Raw genomic sequence first — 24735 nt, 5'->3', positions numbered from 1 at the left:
GCAAAACACTTTAGGACGTGAGCTGTCGCTGTTACCACGTTGAAATTTGTGTGGGTAGATTAAGCGAGAGCGCTCTCTGCTGGTTGAAAAAGCTTACAGCACCTGGTATTCCCAGGCGGTCTCCCATCCAAGTACTAACCAGGCCCGACCCTGCTTAGCTTCCGAGATCAGACGAGATCGGGCGCATCCAGGCTGGTATGGCCGTAAGCAGAAGCTGCAGCTTGAAATACCTCTTATATGGAGTTGAAGATAAGTCATAGAATATAAGTCATTGATTTGTTGGTTTTATTTGTTGGAGTTAAAGTGCCTTAACCATGTGCAAAACACTTTAGGACGTGAGCTGTCGCTGTTACCACGTTGAAATATGTGTGGGTAGATTAAGCGAGAGCGTTCTCTGCTGGTTGAAAATGCTTACAGCACCTGGTATTCCCAGGCGGTCTCCTATCCAAGTACTAACCTGGCCCGACCCTGCTTAGCTTCCGAGATCAGACGAGATCGGGCGCTTCCAGGCTGGTATGGCCGTAAGCTGAAGCTGCAGCTTGAAATACCTGTTATATGGAGTTGAAGATAAGTCATATAATATAAGTCATTGATTTGTTGGTGATAATAATTTAGAAGCGCATATTTGTTGGAGTTAAAGTGCCTTAACCATGTGAAAAACAATTTAGGACGTGAGCTGTCGCTGTTACCACGTTGAAATATGTGTGGGTAGATTAAGCGAGAGCGCTCTCTGCTGGTTGAAAAAGCTTACAGCACCTGGTATTCCCAGGCGGTCTCCCATCCAAGTACTAACCAGGCCCGACCCTGCTTAGCTTCCGAGATCAGATGAGATCGGGCGCATCCATGCTGGTATGGCCGTAAGCAGAAGCTGCAGCTTGAAGTACCTCTTATATGGAGTTGAAGATAAGTCATAAAATATAAGTCATTGATTTGTTGGTGATAATAATTTAGAAGCGCTTATTTGTTGGAGTTAAAGTGCCTTAACCATGTGCAAAACACTTTAGGACGTGAGCTGTCGCTGTTACCACGTTGAAATATGTGTGGGTAGATTAAGCGAGAGCGCTCTCTGCTGGTTGAAAAAGCTTACAGCACCTGATATTCCCAGGCGGTCTCCCATCCAAGTACTAACCAGGCCCGACCCTGCTTAGCTTCCGAGATCAGACGAGATCGGGCGCATCTTGGCTGGTATGGCCGTAAGCTGAAGCTGCAGCTTGAAATACCTCTTATATGGAGTTGAAGATAAGTCATAGAATATAAGTCATTGATTTGTTGGTTTTATTTGTTGGAGTTAAAGTGCCTTAACCATGTGCAAAACACTTTTGGACGTGAGCTGTCGCTCTTACCACGTTGAAATATGTGTGGGTAGATTAAGCGAGAGCGCTCTCTGCTGGTTGAAAAAGCTTACAGCACCTGGTATTCCCAGGCGGTCTCCCATCCAAGTACTAACCAGGCCCTACCCTGCTTAGCTTCCGAGATCAGACGAGATCGGGCGCATCCAGGCTGGTATGGCCATAAGCTGAAGCTGCAGCTTGAAATACTTCTTATATGGAGTTGAAGATAAGTCATATAATACAAGTCATTGATTTGTTGGTGATAATAATTTAGAAGCACTTATTTGTTGGAGTTAAAGTGCCTTAACCATGTGAAAAACACTTTTGGACGTGAGCTGTCGCTGTTACCACGTTGAAATATGTGTGGGTAGATTAAGCGAGAGCGCTCTCTGCTGGTTGAAAAAGCTTACAGCACCTGGTATTCCCAGGCGGTCTCCCATCCAAGTACTAACCAGGCCCGACCCTGCTTAGCTTCCGAGATCAGACGAGATCGGGCGCATCCAGGCTGGTATGGCCATAAGCAGAAGCTGCAGCATGAAATACCTCTTATATGGAGTTGAAGATAAGTCATAGAATATAAGTCATTGATTTGTTGGTTTTATTTGTTGGAGTTAAAGTGCCTTAACCATGTGCCTAACACTTTTGGACGTGAGCTGTCGCTCTTACCACGTTGAAATATGTGTGGGTAGATTAAGCGAGAGCGCTCTCTGCTGGTTGAAAAAGCTTACAGCACCTGGTATTCCCAGGCGGTCTCCCATCCAAGTACTAACCAGGCCCGACCCTGCTTAGCTTCCGAGATCAGACGAGATCGGGCGCATCCAGGCTGGTATGGCCATAAGCTGAAGCTGCAGCTTGAAATACTTCTTATATGGAGTTGAAGATAAGTCATATAATACAAGTCATTTCAACGTGGTAACAGCGACAGCTCACGTCCAAAAGTGTTTTTCACATGGTTAAGGCACTTTAACTCCAACAAATAAGCGCTTCTAAATTATTATCACCAACAAATCAATATGTGTGGGTAGATTAAGCGAGGGCGCTCTCTGCTGGTTGAAAATTCTTACAGCACCTGGTATTCCCAGGCGGTCTCCCATCCAAGTACTAACCAGGCCCAACCCTGCTTAGCTTCCGAGATCAGACGAGATCGGGCGCATCCAGGCTGGTATGGCCGTAAGAAGAAGCTGCAGCTTGAAATACCTCTTATATGGAGTTGAAGATAAGTCATAGAATATAAGTAATTGATTTGTTGGTTTTATTTGTTGGAGTTAAAGTGCCTTAACCATGTGCAAAACACTTTTGGACGTGAGCTGTCGCTCTTACCACGTTGAAATATTTGTGGGTAGATTAAGCGAGAGCGCTCTCTGCTGGTTGAAAAAGCTTACAGCACCTGGTATTCCCAGGCGGTCTCCCATCCAGGTACTAACCAGGCCCGACCCTGCTTAGCTTCCGAGATCAGACGAGATCGGGCGCATCCAGGCTGGTATGGCCGTAAGCAGAAGCTGCTGCTTGAAATACCTCTTATATGGAGTTGAAGATAAGTCATAGAATATAAGTCATTGATTTGTTGGTTTTATTTGTTGGAGTTAAAGTGCCTTAGCCATGTGCAAAACACTTTAGGACGTGAGCTGTCGCTGTTACCACGTTGAAATATGTGTGGGTAGATTAAGCGAGAGCGCTCTCTGCTGGTTGAAAAAGCTTACAGCACCTGATATTCCCAGGCGGTCTCCCATCCAAGTCCTAACCAGGCCTGACCCTGCTTAGCTTCCGAGATCAGACGAGATCGGGCGCATCCAGGCTGGTATGGCCATAAGGTGAAGCTGCAGCTTGAAATACTTCTTATATGGAGTTGAAGATAAGTCATATAATATAAGTCATTGATTTGTTGGTGATAATAATTTAGAAGCACATATTTGTTGGAGTTAAAGTGCCTTAACCATGTGCAAAACACTTTAGGACGTGAGCTGTCGCTGTTACCACGTTGAAATATGTGTGGGTAGATTAAGCGAGAGCGCTCTCTGCTGGTTGAAAAAGCTTACAGCACCTGATATTCCCAGGCAGTCTCCCATCCAAGTACTAACCCGGCCCGACCCTGCTTAGCTTCCGAGATCAGACGAGATCGGGCGCATCCAGGCTGGTATGGCCGTAAGCTGAAGGTGCAGCTTGAAATACCTCTTATATGGAGTTGAAGATAAGTCATAGAATATAAGTCATTGATTTGTTGGTGATAATAATTTAGAAGCGCTTATTTGTTGGAGTTAAAGTGCCTTAACCATGTGCAAAACACTTTAGGACGTGAGCTGTCGCTGTTACCACGTTGAAATATGTGTGGGTAGATTAAGCGAGAGCGCTCTCTGCTGGTTGAAAATGCTTACAGCACCTGGTATTCCCAGGCGGTCTCCCATCCAAGTACTAACCAGGCCCGACCCTGCTTAGCTTCCGAGGTCAGACAAGATCGGGCGCATCCAGGCTGGTATGGCCGTAAGCAGAAGCTGCTGCTTGAAATACCTCTTATATGGAGTTGAAGATAAGTCATATAATATAAGTCATTGATTTGTTGGTGATAATAATTTAGAAGCGCTTATTTGTTGGAGTTAAAGTGCCTTAACCATGTGAAAAACACTTTTGGACGTGAGCTGTCGCTGTTACCACGTTGAAATATGTGTGGGTAGATTAAGCGAGAGCGCTCTCTGCTGGTTGAAAAAGCTTACAGCACCTGGTATTCCCAGGCGGTCTCCCATCCAAGTACTAACCAGGCCCGACCCTGCTTAGCTTCCGAGATCAGACGAGATCGGGCGCATCCAGGCTGGTATGGCCGTAAGCAGAAGCTGCAGCTTGAAATACCTCTTATATGGAGTTGAAGATAAGTCATAGAATATAAGTCATTGATTTGTTGGTTTTATTTGTTGGAGTTAAAGTGCCTTAACCATGTGCAAAACACTTTTGGACGTGAGCTGTCGCTCTTACCACGTTGAAATATGTGTGGGTAGATTAAGCGAGAGCGCTCTCTGCTGGTTGAAAAAGCTTACAGCACCTGGTATTCCCAGGCGGTCTCCCATCCAAGTACTAACCAGGCCCTACCCTGCTTAGCTTCCGAGATCAGACGAGATCGGGCGCATCCAGGCTGGTATGGCCATAAGCTGAAGCTGCAGATTGAAATACTTCTTATATGGAGTTGAAGATAAGTCATATAATACAAGTCATTGATTTGTTGGTGATAATAATTTAGAAGCGCTTATTTGTTGGAGTTAAAGTGCCTTAACCATGTGCAAAACACTTTAGGACGTGAGCTGTCGCTGTTACCACGTTGAAATATGTGTGGGTAGATTAAGCGAGAGCGCTCTCTGCTGGTTGAAAAAGCTTACAGCACCTGATATTCCCAGGCGGTCTCCCATCCAAGTCCTAACCAGGCCTGACCCTGCTTAGCTTCCGAGATCAGACGAGATCGGGCGCATCCAGGCTGGTATGGCCATAAGCTGAAGCTGCAGCTTGAAATACCTCTTATATGGAGTTGAAGATAAGTCATATAATATAAGTCATTGATTTGTTGGTGATAATAATTTAGAAGCGCATATTTGTTGGAGTTAAAGTGCCTTAACCATGTGAAAAACACTTTAGGACGTGAGCTGTCGCTGTTACCACGTTGAAATATGTGTGGGTAGATTAAGCGAGAGCGCTCTCTGCTGGTTGAAAAAGCTTACAGCACCTGGTATTCCCAGGCGGTCTCCCATCCAAGTACTAACCGGGCCCGACCCTGCTTAGCTTCCGAGATCAGACAAGATCGGGCGCATCCAGGCTGGTATGGCCGTAAGCAGAAGCTGCTGCTTGAAATACCTCTTATATGGAGTTGAAGATAAGTCATATAATATAAGTCATTGATTTGTTGGTGATAATAATTTAGAAGCGCTTATTTGTTGGAGTTAAAGTGCCTTAACCATGTGAAAAACACTTTTGGACGTGAGCTGTCGCTGTTACCACGTTGAAATATGTGTGGGTAGATTAAGCGAGAGCGCTCTCTGCTGGTTGAAAAAGCTTACAGCACCTTGTATTCCCAGGCGGTCTCCCATCCAAGTACTAACCAGGCCCGACCCTGCTTAGCTTCCGAGATCAGACGAGATCGGGCGCATCCAGGCTGGTATGGCCGTAAGCAGAAGCTGCAGCTTGAAATACCTCTTATATGGAGTTGAAGATGGGTCATAGAATATAAGTCATTGATTTGTTGGTTTTATTTGTTGGAGTTAAAGTGCCTTAACCATGTGCAAAACACTTTTGGAGGTGAGCTGTCGCTCTTACCACGTTGAAATATGTGTGGGTAGATTAAGCGAGAGCGCTCTCTGCTGGTTGAAAAAGCTTGCAGCACCTGGTATTCCCAGGCGGTCTCCCATCCAAGTACTAACCAGGCCCTACCCTGCTTAGCTTCCGAGATCAGACGAGATCGGGCGCATCCAGGCTGGTATGGCCATAAGCTGAAGCTGCAGCTTGAAATACTTCTTATATGGAGTTGAAGATAAGTCATATAATATAAGTCATTGATTTGTTGGTGATGATAATTTAGAAGCGCTTATTTGTTGGAGTTAAAGTGCCTTAACCATGTGAAAAACACTTTTGGACGTGAGCTGTCGCTGTTACCACGTTGAAATATGTGTGGGTAGATTAAGCGAGAGCGCTCTCTGCTGGTTGAAAAAGCTTACAGCACCTGGTATTCCCAGGCGGTCTCCCATCCAAGTACTAACCAGGCCCGACCCTGCTTAGCTTCCGAGATCAGACGAGATCGGGCGCATCCAGGCTGGTATGGCCGTAAGCAGAAGCTGCAGCTTGAAATACCTCTTATATGGAGTTGAAGATAAGTCATAGAATATAAGTCATTGATTTGTTGGTTTTATTTGTTGGAGTTAAAGTGCCTTAACCATGTGCAAAACCCTTTTGGACGTGAGCTGTCGCTCTTACCACGTTGAAATATGTGTGGGTAGATTAAGCGAGAGCGCTCTCTGCTGGTTGAAAAAGCTTACAGCACCTGGTATTCCCAGGCGGTCTCCCATCCAAGTACTAACCAGGCCCTACCCTGCTTAGCTTCCGAGATCAGACGAGATCGGGCGCATCCAGGCTGGTATGGCCATAAGCTGAAGCTGCAGCTTTAAATACTTCTTATATGGAGTTGAAGATAAGTCATATAATACAAGTCATTGATTTGTTGGTGATAATAATTTAGAAGCGCTTATTTGTTGGAGTTAAAGTGCCTTAACCATGTGCAAAACACTTTAGGACGTGAGCTGTCGCTGTTACCACGTTGAAATATGTGTAGGTAGATTAAGCGAGAGCGCTCTCTGCTGGTTGAAAATGCTTACAGCACCTGGTATTCCGAGGCGGTCTCCCATCCAAGTACTAACCAGGCCCGACCCTGCTTAGCTTCCGAGATCAGACGAGATCGGGCGCATCCAGGCTGGTATGGCTGTAAGCAGAATCTGCTGCTTGAAATACCTCTTATATGGAGTTGAAGATAAGTCATAGAATATAAGTCATTGATTTGTTGGTTTTATTTGTTGGAGTTAAAGTGCCTTAACCATGTGCAAAACACTTTAGGACGTGAGCTGTCGCTGTTACCACGTTGAAATATGTGTGGGTAGATTAAGCGAGAGCGCTCTCTGCTGGTTGAAAAAGCTTACAGCACCTGATATTCCCAGGCGGTCTCCCATCCAAGTCCTAACCAGGCTCGACCCTGCTTAGCTTCCGAGATCAGACGAGATCAGGCGCATCCAGGCTGGTATGGCCATAAGCTGAAGCTGTAGCTTGAAATACCTCTTATATGGAGTTGAAGATAAGTCATATAATATAAGTCATTGATTTGTTGGTGATAATAATTTAGAAGCGCATATTTGTTGGAGTTAAAGTGCCTTAACCATGTGAAAAACACTTTAGGACGTGAGCTGTCGCTGTTACCACGTTGAAATATGTGTGGGTAGATTAAGCGAGAGCGCTCTCTGCTGGTTGAGAAAGCTTACAGCACCTGGTATTCCCAGGCGGTCTCCCATCCAAGTACTAACCAGGCCCGACCCTGCTTAGCTTCCGAGATCAGACGAGATCGGGCGCATCCAGGCTGGTATGGCCGTAAGCAGAAGCTGCAGCTTGAAATACCTCTTATATGGAGTTGAAGATAAGTCATAGCATATAAGTCCTTGATTTGTTGGTTTTATTTGTTGGAGTTAAAGTGCCTTAACCATGTGAAAAACACTTTTGGACGTGAGCTGTCGCTCTTACCACGTTGAAATATGTGTGGGTAGATTAAGCGAGAGCACTCTCTGCTGGTTGAAAAAGCTTACAGCACCTGGTATTCCAAGGCGGTCTCCCATCCAACTACTAACCAGGCCCGACCCTGCTTAGCTTCCGAGATCAGACGAGATCGGGCGCATCCAGGCTGGTATGGCCGTAAGCAGAAGCTGCAGCTTGAAATACCTCTTATATGGAGTTGAAGATATGTCATAGAATATAAGTCATTGATTTGTTGGTTTTATTTGTTGGAGTTAAAGTGCCTTAACCATGTGCAAAACACTTTAGGACGTGAGCTTTCGCTCTTACCACGTTGAAATATGTGTGGGTAGATTAAGCGAGAGCGCTCTCTGCTGGTTGAAAAAGCTTACAGCACCTGGTATTCCCAGGCGGTCTCCCATTCAAGTACTAACCAGGCTCGACCCTGCTTAGCTTCCGAGATCAGACGAGATCGGGCGCATCCAGGCTGGTATGGCCGTAAGCTGAAGCTGCAGCTTGAAATACTTCTTATATGGAGTTGAAGATAAGTATATAATACAAGTCATTGATTTGTTGGTGATAATAATTTAGAAGCGCTTATTTGTTGGAGTTAAAGTGCCTTAACCATGTGCAAAACACTTTAGGACGTGAGCTGTCGCTGTTACCACGTTGAAATATGTGTGGGTAGATTAAGCGAGAGCGCTCTCTGCTGGTTGAAAAAGCTTACAGCACCTGGTATTCCCAGGCGGTCTCCCATCCAAGTACTAACCAGGCCCGACCCTGCTTAGCTTCCGAGATCAGACGAGATCGGGCGCATCCAGGCTGGTATGGCCGTAAGCAGAAGCTGCAGCTTGAAATACCTCTTATATGGAGTTGAAGATAAGTCATAGCATATAAGTCCTTGATTTGTTGGTTTTATTTGTTGGAGTTAAAGTGCCTTAACCATGTGAAAAACACTTTTGGACGTGAGCTGTCGCTCTTACCACGTTGAAATATGTGTGGGTAGATTAAGCGAGAGCACTCTCTGCTGGTTGAAAAAGCTTACAGCACCTGGTATTCCAAGGCGGTCTCCCATCCAACTACTAACCAGGCCCGACCCTGCTTAGCTTCCGAGATCAGACGAGATCGGGCGCATCCAGGCTGGTATGGCCGTAAGCAGAAGCTGCAGCTTGAAATACCTCTTATATGGAGTTGAAGATATGTCATAGAATATAAGTCATTGATTTGTTGGTTTTATTTGTTGGAGTTAAAGTGCCTTAACCATGTGCAAAACACTTTAGGACGTGAGCTTTCGCTCTTACCACGTTGAAATATGTGTGGGTAGATTAAGCGAGAGCGCTCTCTGCTGGTTGAAAAAGCTTACAGCACCTGGTATTCCCAGGCGGTCTCCCATTCAAGTACTAACCAGGCTCGACCCTGCTTAGCTTCCGAGATCAGACGAGATCGGGCGCATCCAGGCTGGTATGGCCGTAAGCTGAAGCTGCAGCTTGAAATACTTCTTATATGGAGTTGAAGATAAGTATATAATACAAGTCATTGATTTGTTGGTGATAATAATTTAGAAGCGCTTATTTGTTGGAGTTAAAGTGCCTTAACCATGTGCAAAACACTTTAGGACGTGAGCTGTCGCTGTTACCACGTTGAAATATGTGTGGGTAGATTAAGCGAGAGCGCTCTCTGCTGGTTGAAAAAGCTTACAGCACCTGGTATTCCCAGGCGGTCTCCCATCCAAGTACTAACCAGGCCCGACCCTGCTTAGCTTCCGAGATCAGATGAGATCGGGCGCATCCAGGCTGGTATGGCCGTAAGCTGAAGTTGCAGCTTGAAATACCTCTTATATGGAGTTGAAGATAAGTCATAGAATATAAGTCATTGATTTGTTGGTTTTATTTGTTGGAGTTAAAGTGCCTTAACCATGTGCAAAACACTTTAGGACGTGAGCTGTTGCTGTTACCACGTTGAAATATGTGTGGGTAGATTAAGCGAGAGCGCTCTCTGCTGGTTGAAAATGCTTACAGCACCTGGTATTCCCAGGCGGTCTCCCATCCAAGTACTAACCAGGCCCGACCCTGCTTAGCTTCCGAGATCAGACGAGATCGGGCGCATCCAGGCTGGTATGGCCGTAAGCAGAAGCTGCTGCTTGAAATACCTCTTATATGGAGTTGAAGATAAGTCATATAATATAAGTCATTGATTTGTTGGTGATAATAATTTAGAAGCGTTTATTTGTTGGAGTTAAAGTGCCTTAACCATGTGAAAAACACTTTTGGACGTGAGCTGTCTCTGTTACCACGTTGAAATATGTGTGGGTAGATTAAGCGAGAGCGCTCTCTGCTGGTTGAAAATGCTTACAGCACCTGGTATTCCCAGGCGTTCTCCCATCCAAGTACTAACCAGGCCCGACCCTGCTTAGCTTCCGAGATCAGACGAGATCGGGCGCATCCAGGCTGGTATGGCCGTAAGCTGAAGCTGCAGCTTGAAATACTTCTTATATGGAGTTGAAGATAAGTATATAATACAAGTCCTTGATTTGTTGGTGATAATCATTTAGAAGCGCTTATTTGTTGGAGTTAAAGTGCCTTAACCATGTGCAAAACACTTTAGGACGTGAGCTGTCGCTGTTACCACGTTGAAATATGTGTGGGTAGATTAAGCGAGAGCGCTCTCTGCTGGTTGAAAATGCTTACAGCACCTGGTATTCCCAGGCGGTCTCCCATCCAAGTACTAACCAGGCCCGACCCTGCTTAGCTTCCGAGATCAGACGAGATCGGGCGCATCCAGGCTGGTATGGCCGTAAGCAGAAGCTGCTGCTTGAAATACCTCTTATATGGAGTTGAAGATAAGTCATATAATATAAGTCATTGATTTGTTGGTGATAATAATTTAGAAGCACTTATTTGTTGGAGTTAAAGTGCCTTAACCATGTGAAAAACACTTTTGGACGTGAGCTGTCGCTGTTACCACGTTGAAATATGTGTGGGTAGATTAAGCGAGAGCGCTCTCTGCTGGTTGAAAATGCATACAGCACCTGGTATTCCCAGGCAGTCTCCCATCCAACTACTAACTAGGCCCGACCCTGCTTAGCTTCCGAGATCAGACGAGATCGGGCGCATCCAGGCTGGTATGGCCGTAAGCAGAAGCAGCAGCTTGAAATACCTCTTATATGGAGTTGAAGATAAGTCATAGAATATAAGTCATTTATTTGTTGGTTTTATTTGTTTGGAATTAAAGTGCCTTAACCATGTGCAAAACACTTTAGGACGTGAGCTGTCGCTGTTACCACGTTGAAATATGTGTGGGTAGATTAAGCGAGAGCGCTCTCTGCTGGTTGAAAAAGCTTACAGCACCTGTGTTGTGCAACTCATAGGTAGCTTGGCTGTCCAGTTATCAAGGCTAATGATAATTCTATTAAAGAATTATTAATAATTAATAAAGTTGACTATTTATCAAATTGTATTATCAAAAATGATAATTCTCGTAGGGGCACCACCGCCGGGGCCTTACTCCGGTGGAATTCGATAACTAAAACAGCAGAAAATCAGTCTCATATGATTTTTGAATTATCCTGCAGAACAGCAAATCTTACAGAATAACAGTGAAGGCGTGATGTCCGAACACTAGGCTCTGCTTAAACAAATCAATTTGTGACCAAATCTTGCATGAAATAACAACCACTCATAAAGAAATCAATCAGAATTTATTTACATACGGGTATCAAAAGGGATGTAAATAACTACCCGAATAAATCTGATGGCACACGACATTATTATAAAACCATTAACTAACAAGAAAAACAACAATCAATAAAATGAAACATAAACGTTAAATGCATGGAATGAAAAGAAAAGAATCAAATGTAATAATAATTAAAGCTGCAAGCAGCGATGAACGGGCCCTCGCACTCACGGCCACCGCCCCCCATAAGCATATCAGAAACGACACCACCCACGACTTCCTATGTCAAACCATTCAAAAGTTATAGCAGAAAAAAGGGACAACCAATCAGAAGAAGGGGTGGGGCTAATTCAGGCCAATGAAGGTCAAGGACTCCATACAGAATCTGATGACACCACCCACGACTCTCTATGTCAAACCATTCCAAAGTTATAGCAGAAAATCGGGACAACCAATCAGAAGAAGGGGCGGGGCTAATTTGCACCAATTATGGTCAAGGACTCAATACCGAGTCCGATGACACCACCCACGACTCTCTATGTCAAACCATTCAAAAGTTATAGCAGAAAAAAGTATTCTAGGGGGGCGCTGTTGAGCCATTAGGCCACGCCCATTCATGCAAACCATGAAATATCAAATTTATCCCCTGGCCTGGCTTGGTGCAAAATTTGGTGACTTTTGGAGAACTATCAAATATGGACCAATCAGATGAAGGGGGCGCACTTTTTGGCGTCGAGTGTTGCCACGTTAACGCTTTTGAATGAGAAAAGTAATGCGCGTCGTCGCAGGAAGGAGACGCACATGTTGATGTAAAAAAAAAAACACACAAATTGCTGACAATAATCTTTGCATTGAGCTGGGATCGACCCCACTATCTCCCACCTGAAAGACGGTGACATTACCGCTGAGCCACGAATCAGCTTGGCCATTTTCTGACTGACTGACTTAGGAGATACCAACATAGCGATGTAATATGAGTCCCGAATTGTTTTTTCGTAATTTTTAAAATATTTGTAAGATATAAATATTAGTAATTGTGAATATTGAATATTGTTCTTTTGTGAATAGCATGTTCCAGTCTTTACTTCCTAGACACACACACTGCATGGAAGGGAGCGTTTGATTTATTGTTCACGTAACATTACTTTTATTTTTTCACACCCAAACCACGCACTTTATTTATGTCATTTGCACCGGGCAAGGACAAAAAATAAATGATTCCACCAAAATTCCAGACATTTTGGTGGATGGCTGACACATTACCAGCATATTTCAAATATGTCAAACCATTCAAAAGTTATAGTCAGAAAATATGGACAACCAATCAGAAGAAGGGGCGGGGCTAATTCAGGCCAACGATGCTTAAGAACTCATTACAGAGTCCCATGACACCACCCACGACTTCCTATGTCAAACCATTAAAAAGTTATAGCAGAAAAAAGGGACAACCAATCAGAAGAAGGGGCGGGGCTAATTCAGGCCAATGAAGGTCAAGGACTCCATAAATAATCTGATGACACCACCCACGACTTCCTATGTCAAACCATTCAAAAGTTATGGCAGAGAAAAGTTTTCTAGGGGGCGCTGTTGAGCCGTTAGGCCACGCCCATTAATGCAAACCATGAAATATCAAATTTATCGCCAGGCCTGGCTTGCATGCCAAATTTGGTGCCTTTTGGGGAACTATCAAATATGGACCAATCAGATGAAGGGGGGGTGCGCTTGTTGGCGTCTAGCGTCGCCACGGTAACACTTTTGAAAGAGAAAAGTAATGCGTGTAGTCGCAGGATGGAGACGCACATTTTGATGTATAACACATCTGGGTTCACGATACGGTTCGGGCCGTATTAATTCTCGAAGGAATGGCATATATTGCTCCAAAATTACGTGATTAATTAAGAATGTTCAAAATGGCCGACTTCCTGTTCGGTTTAGGCCATGGCGCCAAGAGACTTTTCTTTAAGTAGCGACATGATAAAGATGTGTACCGATTTTCGTTCATGTACGTCAAACCGTATTCTGGGGCTTGAGGCGCAAAGTTTTTTCTGGCTGAAACAATCAGATGAAGGGTGGGCGCGCTTTTTGCCGTCTAGCGTCGCCACGGTAACGCTTTTGAGAGAGAAAAGTAATGCGTGGTGTCGGAGGATGGAGACGCACATTTTGATGTATAACACACATGGGGGCTCGTTACGGTTCGGGCCGTATTAACTGCCGAAGGAATGGCATAAATTTCGCCAAAATGACACGATTAAAGTATTCTAGGGGGCGCTGTTGAGCCATTAGGCCACGCCCATTCATGCAAACCATGAAATATCAAATTTATCCCCAGGCCTGGCTTGGTGCAAAATTTGGTGACTTTTGGAGAACTATCAAATATGGACCAATCAGATGAAGGGGGCGCACTTTTTGGCGTCGAGTGTTGCCACGTTAACGCTTTTGAATGAGAAAAGTAATGCGCGTCGTCGCAGGAAGGATACGCACATGCTGATGTAAAAAAAAACACAAATTGCTGACAATAATTTTTGCATTGAGCTAGGATCGATCCCACGATCTCCCACACGAAAGACGGTGACATTACCGCTGAGCCACGAATCACCTTGGCCGTTTTCTGACTGACTGAGTTAGGAGATACCAACATAGCGATGTAATCTGAGTCCCGAATTGTTTTTTCGTAATTTTTAAAATATTTGTAAGATATAAATATTAGTAAAACCCCACTATTTGTTCTTTTGTGAATAGCATGTTCCAGTCTTTACTTCCTAGACACACACACTGCATGGAAGGGAGCGTTTGATTTATTGTTCACGTAACATTACTTTTATTTTTTCACAACCAAACCACGCACTTTATTTATGTCATTTGCACCGGGCAAGGACAAAAAATAAATGATTCCACCAAAATTCCAGAGATTTTTGTGGTTGGCTGACACATTACCAGCATATTTCAAATATGTCAAACCATTCAAAAGTTATAGTCAGAAAATATGGACAACCAATCAGAAGAAGGGGCGGGGCTAATTCAGGCCAACGAAGCTTAAGAACTTATTACAGAGTCCCATGACACCACCCACGACTTCCTATGTCAAACCATTAAAATGTTATAGCAGAAAAAAGGGACAACCAATCAGAAGAAGGGGCGGGGCTAATTCAGGCCAATGAAGGTCAAGGACTCCATAAAGAATCTGATGACACCACCCACGACTTCCTATGTCAAACCATTCAAAAGTTATGGCAGAGAAAAGTTTTCTAGGGGGCGCTGTTGAGCCGTTAGGCCACGCCCATTAATGCAAACCATGAAATATCAAATTTATCGCCAAGTCTGGCTTGCATGCAAAATTTGGTGACTTTTGGGAAACTATCAAATATGGACCAATCAGATGAAGGGGGGGCGCGCTTTTTGGCGTCTAGCGTCGCCACGGTAACACTTTTGAAAGAGAAAAGTAATGCGCATAGTCGCAGGATGGAGACGCACATTTTGATGTATAACACATCTGGGTTCACGATACGGTTCGGGCCGTATTAATTCTCGAAAGAATGGCATATATTGCTCCAAAATTACGTGATTAATTAAGAATGTTCAAAATGGCCGACTTCCTGTTCGGTTTAGGCCATGGCGCCAAGAGACTTTTCTTTAAGTAGCGACATGATAAAGATGTGTACCGATTTTCGTTCATGTACGTCAAACCGTATTCTGGGGCTTGAGGCGCAAAGTTTTTTCTGTCTGAACCAATCAGATGATGGGTGGGCGCGCTTTTTGGCGTCTAGCGTCGCCACGGTAACGCTTTTGAGAGAGAAAAGTAATGCGTGGTGTCGGAGGATGGAGACGCACATTTTGATGTATAACACACATGGGGGCTCGTTACGGTTCGGGCCGTATTAACTGCCGAAGGAATGGCATAAATTTCGCCAAAATGACACGATTAATTCAAAATGGCCGACATCCTGTTCGGTTTCGGGCATGACTCCAAGAGACTTTTCTTTAAGTTGTGCAATGATACAGGTGTGTACTGATTTTCGTGCATGTAGGTCAAACCGTATCGTGGGGCTTGAGGCACAAAGTTTTCCGGGGGGCGCTGTTGAGCCATTTTGCCACGCCCATTAATGCAAACCATAAAATATCAAATTTTTCGCCAGGCCTGGTTTGCGTGCAAAATTTGGTGACTTTTTGGGCACGTTTAGGGGGGCAAAAAGGCCCTCCTTTCGTCAGAAAAATAATAATAAATAATAATAATAATAATTAAAGCTGCAAGCAGCGATGAAGGGAGTTTTTACCTGCCATTGTTTATATAATAATTGCTCGGGGGTTTATGTTTATGTTTATGTTTATGTTTATGTTTATGTTTATGTTCATGTTCATGTTCTGGATCTCTGGAAAGCGTCTAGAGACAACATCTGTTGTATTAGACGCTATATAAATAAAATTGAATTGAATTGAATTGAATTGATGAACGGGCCCTCGCACTCACGTCCACCGCCCCCCATAAGCATATCAGAAATGACACCACCCACGACTCTCTATGTCAACCCATTCAAAAGTTATAGCAGAAAAAAGGAACAACCAATCAGAGGAAGGGGCGGGGCTAGTTCAGGCCAATGAAGGTCAAGGACTCATTACAGAGTCCCATGACACCACCCACAACTTCCTATGTCAAACCATTCAAAAGTTATGGCAGAGAAAAGTATTCTAGGGGGCGCTGTTGAGCCGTTAGGCCACGCCCATTAATGCAAACCATTAAATATCAAATGTATCACCAGGCCTGGCTTGCATGCAAAATTTGGTGACTTTTGGAGAACTATCAAATATGGACCAATCAGATGAAGGGGACGAGCGCTTTTTCACGTCTAGCGTCGCCACGGTAACACTTTTGAAAGAGAAAAGTAATGTGCGTCGTCGCAGGAAAGAGACGCACATCTTGATGTAAAAAAAACACAAAATTTGCTTACAAAAATTTCAGCATCCTGCCAGGCTCGAACTCCCAACCACCGGCACCAAAGACCGCAATGATCTGGTTGAGCTATATCTCAGCTGATACATCACTTTGACTTACTGGCTTAGGACAGACCAAGATAGCGATATTATGTCTAGGACTTTTTTTTCCAAATTTTTTAAATATTTGTAAGGTATAAATATTTGTAAAACAGTACTATTTTATTATTACTTTTTCTTTAACCATTCTACCGAGGTTCTAACCGGGCTGAGCACGGGACTGTTTCTAACGTCACCACATTACAACAGCTGATTGGTCGGGGGGCGGGGCCGTCATCACCCTACTCGCCACTGATTGGTCGGGGGGCGGGGCCCTCATCACCCTACTCGCCACTGATTGGTCGGGGGGCGGGCCGTCATCACCCTACTCGCCACTGATTGGTAGGGGGGCGGGGCCGGCAGACGTTTGAATCAGGAAGCGGGAGTCAAACCATTAAAAAGTTATAGCAGAAAAAAGGGACAACCAATCAGAAGAAGGGGCGGGGCTAATTAAGGCCAACGAAGCTTAAGGACTCATTACTGAGTCCCATGACACCACCCACAACTTCCTATGTCAAACCATTCAAAAGTTATGGCAGATAAAAGTATTCTAGGGGGCGGTGTTGAGCCGTTAGGCCACGCCCATTAATGCAAACCATGAAATATCAAATGTATCGCCAAGTCTGACTTGCATGCAAAATTTGATTACTTTTGGAGAACTATCAAATATGGACCAATCAGATGAAGGGGGGGCGCGCCTTTTGGCGTCTAGCGTCGCCACGGTAAGACTTTTGAAAGAGAAAAGTAATGCGTGTAGTCCCAGGATGGAGACGCACATTTTGATGTATAACACACCTGGGTGCACATTACGGTTCGGGCCGTATTAATTGCCGAAGGAATGGCATAAATTGCGCCAAAATTACACAATTAATTCAAAATGGCCGACTTCCTGTTCGGTTTCGGCCATGGCTCCAAGAGACTTTTCTTGAAGTTGTGCCATGATACAGGTGTGTAGCGATTTTCGTGCATGTACGTCAAACCGTATCGTGGGGCTTGAGGCACAAAGTTTTCCGGGGGGCGCTGTTGAGCCATTTTGCCACGCCCATTAATGTAAACCATAAAATATCAAATTTACCGCCAGGCCTGGCTTGCATGCCAAATTTGGTGCCTTTTGGGGAACTATCAAATATGGACCAATCAGATGAAGGGGGGGTGCGCTTGTGGGCGTCTAGCGTCGCCACGGTAACACTTTTGAAAGAGAAAAGTAATGCGTGTAGTCGCAGGATGGAGACGCACATGTTGATGTATATCACATCTGGGTGCACGATACGGTTCGGGCCGTATTAATTCTCGAAGGAATGGCATATATTACTCCAAAATTACGCGATTAATTCAGAATGTTCAAAATGGCCGACTTCCTGTTCGGTTTCGGCCATGGCGCCAAGAGACTTTTCTTTAAGTTGCGACATGATACAGGTGTGTACCGATTTTCGTTCATGTACGTCAAACCGTATTATGGGGCTTGAGGCTCAAAGTTTTTTCTGTCTGAACCAATCAGATGAAGGGTGGGCGTGCTTTTTGGCGTCTAGCGTCGCCACGGTAACGCTTTTTAACGAGAAAAGTAATGCGTGGTGTCAGAGGATGGAGACGCACATTTTGATGTATAACACACCTGGATGCACGTTACGGTTCGGGCCGTATTAACTGCCGAAGGAAGGCATAAATTTCGCCAAAATGACACGATTAATTCAAAATGGCCGACTTCCTGTTCGGTTTCTCGACATGACGCCCAGAGACTTTTCTTTAAGTTGCGACATGATACAGGTGTGTACCGATTTTCGTGCATGTACGTCAAACCGTATCGTGGGGCTTGAGGCACAAAGTTTTCAAGGGGGCGCTGTTGAGCCATTTTGCCCTAATGCCAACCTATAAATATAAAATTTTTCGCCAGGCCTGGCTTGCATGCAAAATTTGGTGACTTTTTGGGCACGTTTAGGGGGGCAAAAAGGCCCTCCTTTCGTCAGAAAAATAATAATAATAATTAAAGCTGCAAGCAGCGATGAACGGGCCCTCGCACTCACGGCCACCCCCATAAGCATATCAGAAATGACACCACCCACGACTCTCTATAGCCCCTTTCACACAGCCAGTTCGAGGCGGGAACGTTGCGCCTTTAAGCCGCCTCGCTGTTCTGTGTGAAAGTCACGGAGGCGGAATGGGGGGGCCAAGTGGCCCCACCAATAAGCCGGCAGCGGAGGTAGTCACAGAGCCGTCACAGAGACGAAACGGGGTCTGTGTGAATGACACAGCCGGCATGCCGGGGCCAGCCGGGGCCAGCGCTGACGCTGTCGTCACGCCTCTGATTGCGGAACGCCGGCATGCTGTGTGAATTTACAGACGGGAGCGGCGTTATGCCGGCGTTGTATGGTTCTGTGTGAACCAACAAAGGCGGCGTATTGGCAGGACTTCTTTACACCAATATTGCGGAATCTCTGTGTGAAAGGGGCTTATGTCAAACCATTCAAAAGTTATAGCAGAAAATCGGGACAACCAATCCGAAGAAGGGGCGGGGCTAATTTTCACCAATTATGGTCAAGGACTCAATACCGAGTCCCATGACACCACCCACGACTCTTTATGTCAAACCTTTCAAAAGTTATGGCAGAGAAAAGTATTCTAGGGGGCGCTGTTGAGCCGTTAGGCCACGCCTATTAATGCAAACCATGAAATATCAAATTTATCGCCAGGCCTGGCTTGCATGCAAAATTTGGTGCCTTTTGGAGAACTATCAAATATGGACCAATCAGATGAAGGGGGGCACGCTTTTTGGCGTCTAGCGTCGCCACGGTAACACTTTTGAAAGAGAAAAGTAATGCGCGTAGTTGCAAGATGAAGACGCACATTTTGATGTATAACACACCTGGTTGCACGTTACGGTTCGGGCCGTATTAATTGCCGAAAGAATGGCATAAATTGCACCAAAATTACACAATTAATTCAAAATGGCCGACTTCCTGTTCGGTTTTGGCCATAGCGCCAAGAGACTTTTCTTTAAGTTGCGACATGATGCAGGTGTGTACCGATTTTCGTGCATGTACGTCAAACCGTATTGTGGGGCTTGAGGCACAAAGTTTTCCGGGGGGCGCTGTTGAGCCATTTTGCCACGCCCATTAATACAAACCATGAAATATCAAATTTATCGCCAGGCCTGCCTTGCAGGCAAAATTTGGTGACTTTTGGGGAACTATCAAATATGGACCAATCAGATGAAGGGGGGCGCGCTTTTTGGCATCTAGTGTCGCCACGGTAACACTTTTGAAAGAGAAAAGTAATGCGCGTAGTCGCAGGATGGAGACGCACATTTTGATGTATAACACACCTGGGTGCACGTTACGGTTCGGGCCGTATTAATTCTTGAAGGAATGGCTCATATTGCTCCAAAATTACGCGATTAATTCAGAATGTTCAAAATGGCCGACTTCCTGTTCGGTTTCGGCCATGGCGCCAAGAGACTTTTCTTTAAGTTGCAACATGATACAGGTGTGTACCGATTTTCGTTCATGTACGTCAAACCGTATTATGGGGCTTGAGGCACAAAGTTTTTTCTGTCTGAACCAACCAGATGAAGGGTGGGCGCGCTTTTTGGCGTCTAGCGTCGCCACGGTAACGCTTTTGAAAGAGAAAAGTAATGCGTGTTGTCGCAGGATGGAGACGCACGTTTTGATGTATAACACACTTGGGGGCACGTTACGGTTCGGGCCGTATTAACTGCCGAAGGAATGGCATAAATTGCGCCAAAGTGACACGATTAATTCAAAATGGCTGACTTCCTGTTCGGTTTCGGCCATGTCGCCAAGAGACTTTTCTTTAAGTTGTGTACTGATACAGGTGTGTAGCGATTTTCGTGCATGTACGTCAAACCGTATTGTGGGGCTTGAGGCACAAAGTTTTCTAGGGGGCGCTGTTGAGCCATTTTGCCACGCCCATTAATGTAAACCATTAAATATCAAATTTTTCGCCAGGCCTGACTTGCATGCAAAATTTGGTGACTTTTTGGGCACGTTTAGGGGGGCAAAAAGGCCCTCCTTTCGTCAGAAGAAAGAAAGAAAAAAGAAAAAAGAAAAAAGAAAGAAAAATTCCTACAGATACAATAGGGCCTTCGCACTGAAGGTGCTCGGGCCCTAATTAAAGCTGCAAGCAGCGATGAACGGGCCCTCGCACTCACGGCCACCGCTCCCCATAAGCATATCAGAAATGACACCACCCACGACTTCCTAGGTCAAACCATTCAAAAGTTATAGCAGAAAAAAGGGACAACCAATCAGAAGAAGGGGCGGGGCTAATTCAGGCCAACGAAGCTCAAGGACTCATTACAGAGTCCCATGACACCACCCACGACTCTCTATGTCAAAACATTCAAATGTTATAGCAGGAAATAGGGACAACCAATCAGAAGAAGGGGCGGGGCTAATTTTCACCAATTATGGTCAAGGACTCTATACCGAGTCCCATGACACCACCCACGACTCTTTATGTCAAACCATTCAAAAGTTATGGCAGAAAAAAGTATTCTAGGGGGCGCTGTTCAGCCGTTAGGCCACGCCCATTAATGCAAACCATGAAATATCAAATTTATCGCCAAGCCTGGCTTGCATGTAAAATTTGGTGACTTTTGGAGAACTATCAAATATGGACCAATCAGATGAAGGGGACGCGCACTTTTTCGCGTCTAGCGTCGCCACGGTAACACTTTTGAAAGAGAAAAGTAATGCGCGTAGTCGCAGGATAGAGACGCACATTTTGATGTATAACACACCTGGGTGCACATTACGGTTCGGGCCGTATTAATTCTCGAAGGAATGGCTCATATTGCTCCAAAATTACACGATTAATTCAGAATGTTTAAAATGGCCGACTTCCTGTTCGTTTTCGGCCATGGCGCCAAGAAACTTTTCTTTAAGTTGCCACATGATACAGGTGTGTACCGATTTTCAATCATGTACGTCACACCGTATTCTGGGGCTTGAGGCGCAAAGTTTTTTCGGTCTGAACCAACCAGATGAAGGGTGGGCGCGCTTTTTGGCGTCTAGCGTCGCCACGGTAACGCTTTTGAAAGAGAAAAGTAATGCGTGTTGTCGCAGGATGTAGACGCACATTTTGATGTATAACACACCTGGGTGCACGTTACGGTTCGGGCCGTATTAACTGCCGAAGGAATGGCATAAATTGCGCCAAAGTGACACGATTAATTCAAAATGGCTGACTTCCTGTTCGGTTTCGGCCATGTCGCCAAGAGACTTTTCTTTAAGTTGTGTTCTGATACAGGTGTGTAGCGATTTTCGTGCATGTAGGTCAAACCGTATTGTGGGGCTTGAGTCACAAAGTTTTCTGGGGGGCGCTGTTGAGCCATTTTGCCACGCCCATTAATGTAAACCATTAAATATCAAATTTTTCGCCAGGCCTGACTTGCATGCAAAATTTGGTGACTTTTTGGGCACGTTTAGGGGGGCAAAAAGGCCGTCCTTTCGTCAGAAGAAAAAGAAAAAGAAAAAGAAAAAGAAAAAGAAAAAAAATTCCTACAGATACAATAGGGCCTTCGCACTGAAGGTGCTCGGGCCCTAATTAAAGCTGCAAGCAGCGATGAACGGGCCCTCGCACTCACGTCCACCGCCCCCCATAAGCATATCAGAAAAGACACCACCCACGACTTCCTATGTCAAACAATTAAAATGTTATAGCAGAAAAAAGGGACAACCAATGACAAGAAGGGGCGGGGCTAATTCAGGCCAATGAAGGTCAAGGACTCCATACAGAGTCCCATGACACCACCCACGACTTCCTATGTCAAACAATTCAAAAGTTATAGCAGAAAAAAGGGACAACCAATCAGAAGAAGAGGCGGGGCTAATTCTGGCCAATGAAGGTCAAGGACTCCATAAATAATCTGATGACACCACCCACGACTTCCTATGTCAAACCATTCAAAAGTTACAGCAGAAAAAAGGGACAACCAATCAGAAGAAGGGGCGGGGCTAATTTAGGCCAACGAAGGTCAAGGACTCCATAAAGAATCTGATGACACCACCCACAACTTCCTTTGTCAAACCATTCAAAAGTTATGGCAGATAAAAGTATTCTAGGGGGCGCTGTTGAGCCGTTAGGCAACGCCCATTAATGCGAACCATGAAATATCAAATTTATCGCCAAGTCTGGCTTGCATGCAAAATTTGGTGACTTTTGGAGAACTATCAAATATGGACCAATCACATGAAGGGGGGGCGCGCCTTTTGGCGTTTAGCGTCGCCACGGTAACACTTTTGAAAGAGAAAAGTAATGCGTGGTGTCGCAGGATGTAGACGCACATTTTGATGTATAACACACTTGGGTGCACGTTACGGTTCGGGCTGAATTAACGGCCGAAGGAATGGCATAAATTTCGCCAAAATGACACAATTTATTCAAAATGGCCGACATCCTGTTCGGTTTCGGCCATGGCTCCAAGAGACTTTTCTTTAAGTTGTGCCATGATACAGGTGTGTAGCGATTCTCGTGCATGTACATCAAACCGTATTGTGGGGCTTGAGGCACAAAGTTTTCCGGGGGGCGCTGTTGAGCCATTTTGCCACGCCCATTAATGCAAACCATGAAAGATCAAATTTATCGCCAGGCCTGGCTTGCATGCCAAATTTGGTGCCTTTTGGGGAACTATCAGATATGGACCAATCAGATGAAGGGGGGGTGCGCTTGTTGGCGTCTAGCGTCGCCACGGTAACACTTTTCAAAGAGAAAAGTAATGCGTGTAGTCGCAGGATGGAGACGCACATTTTGATGTATAACACATCTGGGTTCACGATACGGTTCGGGCTGAATTAACTCTCGAAGGAATGGCATATATTGCTCCAAAATTACGCAATTAATTCAGAATGTTCAAAATGGCCGACTTCCTGTTCGGTTTCGGCCATGGCGCCAAGAGACTTTTCTTTTAGTTGCGACATGATACAGGAGTGTACCGATTTTCGTTCATGTACGTCAAACCGTATTATGGGGCTTGAGGCACAAAGTTTTTTCTGTCGAACCAATCAGGTGAAGGGTGGGCGCGCTTTTTGGCGTCTAGCGTCGCCACGGTAACGCTTTCGAAAGAGAAAAGTAATGCGTGTTGTCGCAGGATGGAGACGCACATTTTGATGTATAACACACTTGGGTGCACGTTACGGTTCGGGCTGAATTAACTTTCGAAGGAATGGCATAAATTTCGCCAAAATGACACGATTAATTCAAAATGGCCGACATCCTGTTCGGTTTCGGCAATGGCACCAGGAGACTTTTCTTTAAGTTGCCCCATGATACAGGTGTGTACCGATTTTCGTGCATGTACGTTAAACCGTATTGTGGTAATTGAGGCACAAAGTTTTCAAGGGGGCGCTGTTGAGCCATTTTACCACGCCCATTAATGCAAACCATTAAATATCAAATTTTTCGCCAGGCCTGACTTGGGTGCAAAATTTGGTGACTTTTTGGGCACGTTTAGGGGGGCAAAAAGGCCTTCCTTTTGTCAGGAAAATAATAATAATAATAATTAAAGCTGCAAGCAGCGATGAACGGGCCCTCGCACTCACCGCCACCACCCCCCATAAACATATCAGAATTGACACCACCCATGACTTCCTATATCAAACCATTCAAAAGATATAGCAGAAAAAAGTGACAACCAATCAGAAGAAGGGGCGGGGCTAATTCAGGCCAATGAAGGTCAAGGACTCCATACAGAATCTGATGACACCACCCACGACTCTCCATGTCAAACCATTCAAAAGTTATAGCAGAAAATCGGGACAACCAATCAGAAAAAGGGGCGGGACTAATTAAGGCCAACGAAGCTTAAGAAGTCATTACAGAGTCCCATGACACCACCCACGACTCTCTATGTCAAACCATTCAAAAGATATAGCAGAAAAAAGGGACAACCAATCAGAAGAAGAGGCGGGGCTAATTCAGGCCAATGAAGGTCAAGGGCTCCATAAAGAATCTGATTACACCACCCACGACTCTCTATGTCAAACCATTCCAAAGTTCTAGCAGAAAGTCGGGACAACCAATCAGAAGAAGGGGCGGGGCTAATTAAGGCTAACGAAGCTTAAGGACTCATTACAGAGTCCCATGACACCACCCACGACTTCCTATGTCAAACCATTCAAAAGTTATAGCAGAAAAAAGGGACAACCAATCAGAAGAAGGGACGGGGCTAATTAAGGCCAACGAAGCTTGAGGACTCATTACAGAGTCCCATGACACCACCCACGACTCTCTATGTCAAACCATTCAAAAGTTATGGCAGATAAAAGTATTCTAGGGGGCGCTGTTGAGCCGTTAGGTCACGCCCATTAATGCAAACCATGAAATATCAAATATCAAGTCTGGCTTGCATGCAAAATTTGGTGACTTTTGGAGAACTATCAAATATGGACCAATCAGATGAAGGGGGGGCGCACCTTTTGGCGTCTAGCGTCGCCACGGTAACACTTTT

At 45.0% G+C, this 24735-nt stretch overlaps 31 non-coding genes and 2 pseudogenes across 31 annotated transcripts; all 33 read right to left on the bottom strand.

Moving 5' to 3' along the window:
• Positions 1-90: 90 nt before the first annotated feature.
• Positions 91-209, bottom strand: LOC133428405 (5S ribosomal RNA). Its single transcript, XR_009773417.1, has one exon. It is a non-coding gene; the product is annotated as a 5S ribosomal RNA (ribosomal RNA).
• Positions 210-408: 199 nt separating this feature from the next.
• On the bottom strand, positions 409-527 carry LOC133428570 (5S ribosomal RNA). Its single transcript, XR_009773575.1, has one exon. It is a non-coding gene; the product is annotated as a 5S ribosomal RNA (ribosomal RNA).
• Positions 528-744: 217 nt separating this feature from the next.
• Positions 745-863, bottom strand: LOC133428538 (5S ribosomal RNA). The gene has a single exon (XR_009773545.1). It is a non-coding gene; the product is annotated as a 5S ribosomal RNA (ribosomal RNA).
• Positions 864-1080: 217 nt separating this feature from the next.
• Positions 1081-1199, bottom strand: LOC133428821 (5S ribosomal RNA). The gene has a single exon (XR_009773814.1). It is a non-coding gene; the product is annotated as a 5S ribosomal RNA (ribosomal RNA).
• A 199-nt stretch (positions 1200-1398) lies between these two features.
• LOC133428478 (5S ribosomal RNA) lies at positions 1399-1517 on the bottom strand. The gene has a single exon (XR_009773488.1). It is a non-coding gene; the product is annotated as a 5S ribosomal RNA (ribosomal RNA).
• Positions 1518-1734: 217 nt separating this feature from the next.
• Positions 1735-1853, bottom strand: LOC133428499 (5S ribosomal RNA). Its single transcript, XR_009773507.1, has one exon. It is a non-coding gene; the product is annotated as a 5S ribosomal RNA (ribosomal RNA).
• A 199-nt stretch (positions 1854-2052) lies between these two features.
• Positions 2053-2171, bottom strand: LOC133428498 (5S ribosomal RNA). The gene has a single exon (XR_009773506.1). It is a non-coding gene; the product is annotated as a 5S ribosomal RNA (ribosomal RNA).
• Positions 2172-2388: 217 nt separating this feature from the next.
• On the bottom strand, positions 2389-2507 carry LOC133428443 (5S ribosomal RNA). Its single transcript, XR_009773454.1, has one exon. It is a non-coding gene; the product is annotated as a 5S ribosomal RNA (ribosomal RNA).
• A 199-nt stretch (positions 2508-2706) lies between these two features.
• On the bottom strand, positions 2707-2825 carry LOC133428455 (5S ribosomal RNA). Its single transcript, XR_009773465.1, has one exon. It is a non-coding gene; the product is annotated as a 5S ribosomal RNA (ribosomal RNA).
• A 199-nt stretch (positions 2826-3024) lies between these two features.
• On the bottom strand, positions 3025-3143 carry LOC133428381 (5S ribosomal RNA; annotated as a pseudogene).
• A 217-nt stretch (positions 3144-3360) lies between these two features.
• LOC133428645 (5S ribosomal RNA) lies at positions 3361-3479 on the bottom strand. Its single transcript, XR_009773646.1, has one exon. It is a non-coding gene; the product is annotated as a 5S ribosomal RNA (ribosomal RNA).
• Positions 3480-3696: 217 nt separating this feature from the next.
• LOC133428713 (5S ribosomal RNA) lies at positions 3697-3815 on the bottom strand. Its single transcript, XR_009773712.1, has one exon. It is a non-coding gene; the product is annotated as a 5S ribosomal RNA (ribosomal RNA).
• A 217-nt stretch (positions 3816-4032) lies between these two features.
• Positions 4033-4151, bottom strand: LOC133428403 (5S ribosomal RNA). The gene has a single exon (XR_009773415.1). It is a non-coding gene; the product is annotated as a 5S ribosomal RNA (ribosomal RNA).
• Positions 4152-4350: 199 nt separating this feature from the next.
• LOC133428477 (5S ribosomal RNA) lies at positions 4351-4469 on the bottom strand. The gene has a single exon (XR_009773487.1). It is a non-coding gene; the product is annotated as a 5S ribosomal RNA (ribosomal RNA).
• A 217-nt stretch (positions 4470-4686) lies between these two features.
• Positions 4687-4805, bottom strand: LOC133428357 (5S ribosomal RNA). Its single transcript, XR_009773393.1, has one exon. It is a non-coding gene; the product is annotated as a 5S ribosomal RNA (ribosomal RNA).
• A 217-nt stretch (positions 4806-5022) lies between these two features.
• LOC133428649 (5S ribosomal RNA) lies at positions 5023-5141 on the bottom strand. The gene has a single exon (XR_009773650.1). It is a non-coding gene; the product is annotated as a 5S ribosomal RNA (ribosomal RNA).
• A 217-nt stretch (positions 5142-5358) lies between these two features.
• On the bottom strand, positions 5359-5477 carry LOC133428706 (5S ribosomal RNA). Its single transcript, XR_009773706.1, has one exon. It is a non-coding gene; the product is annotated as a 5S ribosomal RNA (ribosomal RNA).
• A 199-nt stretch (positions 5478-5676) lies between these two features.
• Positions 5677-5795, bottom strand: LOC133428647 (5S ribosomal RNA). The gene has a single exon (XR_009773648.1). It is a non-coding gene; the product is annotated as a 5S ribosomal RNA (ribosomal RNA).
• A 217-nt stretch (positions 5796-6012) lies between these two features.
• On the bottom strand, positions 6013-6131 carry LOC133428402 (5S ribosomal RNA). The gene has a single exon (XR_009773414.1). It is a non-coding gene; the product is annotated as a 5S ribosomal RNA (ribosomal RNA).
• Positions 6132-6330: 199 nt separating this feature from the next.
• On the bottom strand, positions 6331-6449 carry LOC133428476 (5S ribosomal RNA). The gene has a single exon (XR_009773486.1). It is a non-coding gene; the product is annotated as a 5S ribosomal RNA (ribosomal RNA).
• Positions 6450-6666: 217 nt separating this feature from the next.
• Positions 6667-6785, bottom strand: LOC133428623 (5S ribosomal RNA). The gene has a single exon (XR_009773625.1). It is a non-coding gene; the product is annotated as a 5S ribosomal RNA (ribosomal RNA).
• A 199-nt stretch (positions 6786-6984) lies between these two features.
• Positions 6985-7103, bottom strand: LOC133428380 (5S ribosomal RNA; annotated as a pseudogene).
• A 217-nt stretch (positions 7104-7320) lies between these two features.
• Positions 7321-7439, bottom strand: LOC133428401 (5S ribosomal RNA). Its single transcript, XR_009773413.1, has one exon. It is a non-coding gene; the product is annotated as a 5S ribosomal RNA (ribosomal RNA).
• A 199-nt stretch (positions 7440-7638) lies between these two features.
• Positions 7639-7757, bottom strand: LOC133428721 (5S ribosomal RNA). The gene has a single exon (XR_009773720.1). It is a non-coding gene; the product is annotated as a 5S ribosomal RNA (ribosomal RNA).
• Positions 7758-7956: 199 nt separating this feature from the next.
• On the bottom strand, positions 7957-8075 carry LOC133428740 (5S ribosomal RNA). The gene has a single exon (XR_009773738.1). It is a non-coding gene; the product is annotated as a 5S ribosomal RNA (ribosomal RNA).
• Positions 8076-8291: 216 nt separating this feature from the next.
• On the bottom strand, positions 8292-8410 carry LOC133428400 (5S ribosomal RNA). Its single transcript, XR_009773412.1, has one exon. It is a non-coding gene; the product is annotated as a 5S ribosomal RNA (ribosomal RNA).
• A 199-nt stretch (positions 8411-8609) lies between these two features.
• Positions 8610-8728, bottom strand: LOC133428720 (5S ribosomal RNA). The gene has a single exon (XR_009773719.1). It is a non-coding gene; the product is annotated as a 5S ribosomal RNA (ribosomal RNA).
• A 199-nt stretch (positions 8729-8927) lies between these two features.
• LOC133428739 (5S ribosomal RNA) lies at positions 8928-9046 on the bottom strand. The gene has a single exon (XR_009773737.1). It is a non-coding gene; the product is annotated as a 5S ribosomal RNA (ribosomal RNA).
• Positions 9047-9262: 216 nt separating this feature from the next.
• On the bottom strand, positions 9263-9381 carry LOC133428438 (5S ribosomal RNA). The gene has a single exon (XR_009773449.1). It is a non-coding gene; the product is annotated as a 5S ribosomal RNA (ribosomal RNA).
• Positions 9382-9580: 199 nt separating this feature from the next.
• LOC133428465 (5S ribosomal RNA) lies at positions 9581-9699 on the bottom strand. Its single transcript, XR_009773475.1, has one exon. It is a non-coding gene; the product is annotated as a 5S ribosomal RNA (ribosomal RNA).
• Positions 9700-9916: 217 nt separating this feature from the next.
• LOC133428745 (5S ribosomal RNA) lies at positions 9917-10035 on the bottom strand. Its single transcript, XR_009773743.1, has one exon. It is a non-coding gene; the product is annotated as a 5S ribosomal RNA (ribosomal RNA).
• A 216-nt stretch (positions 10036-10251) lies between these two features.
• LOC133428464 (5S ribosomal RNA) lies at positions 10252-10370 on the bottom strand. The gene has a single exon (XR_009773474.1). It is a non-coding gene; the product is annotated as a 5S ribosomal RNA (ribosomal RNA).
• A 217-nt stretch (positions 10371-10587) lies between these two features.
• LOC133428905 (5S ribosomal RNA) lies at positions 10588-10706 on the bottom strand. Its single transcript, XR_009773893.1, has one exon. It is a non-coding gene; the product is annotated as a 5S ribosomal RNA (ribosomal RNA).
• Positions 10707-24735: the final 14029 nt, after the last annotated feature.

The sequence above is a fragment of the Cololabis saira genome, unplaced genomic scaffold, assembly GCF_033807715.1.
Source record: "Cololabis saira isolate AMF1-May2022 unplaced genomic scaffold, fColSai1.1 scf031, whole genome shotgun sequence".
In the NCBI taxonomy this organism is placed as follows: Eukaryota; Metazoa; Chordata; class Actinopteri; order Beloniformes; family Belonidae; genus Cololabis; species Cololabis saira.
This window is presented reverse-complemented; position numbering and strand designations above follow the sequence as displayed.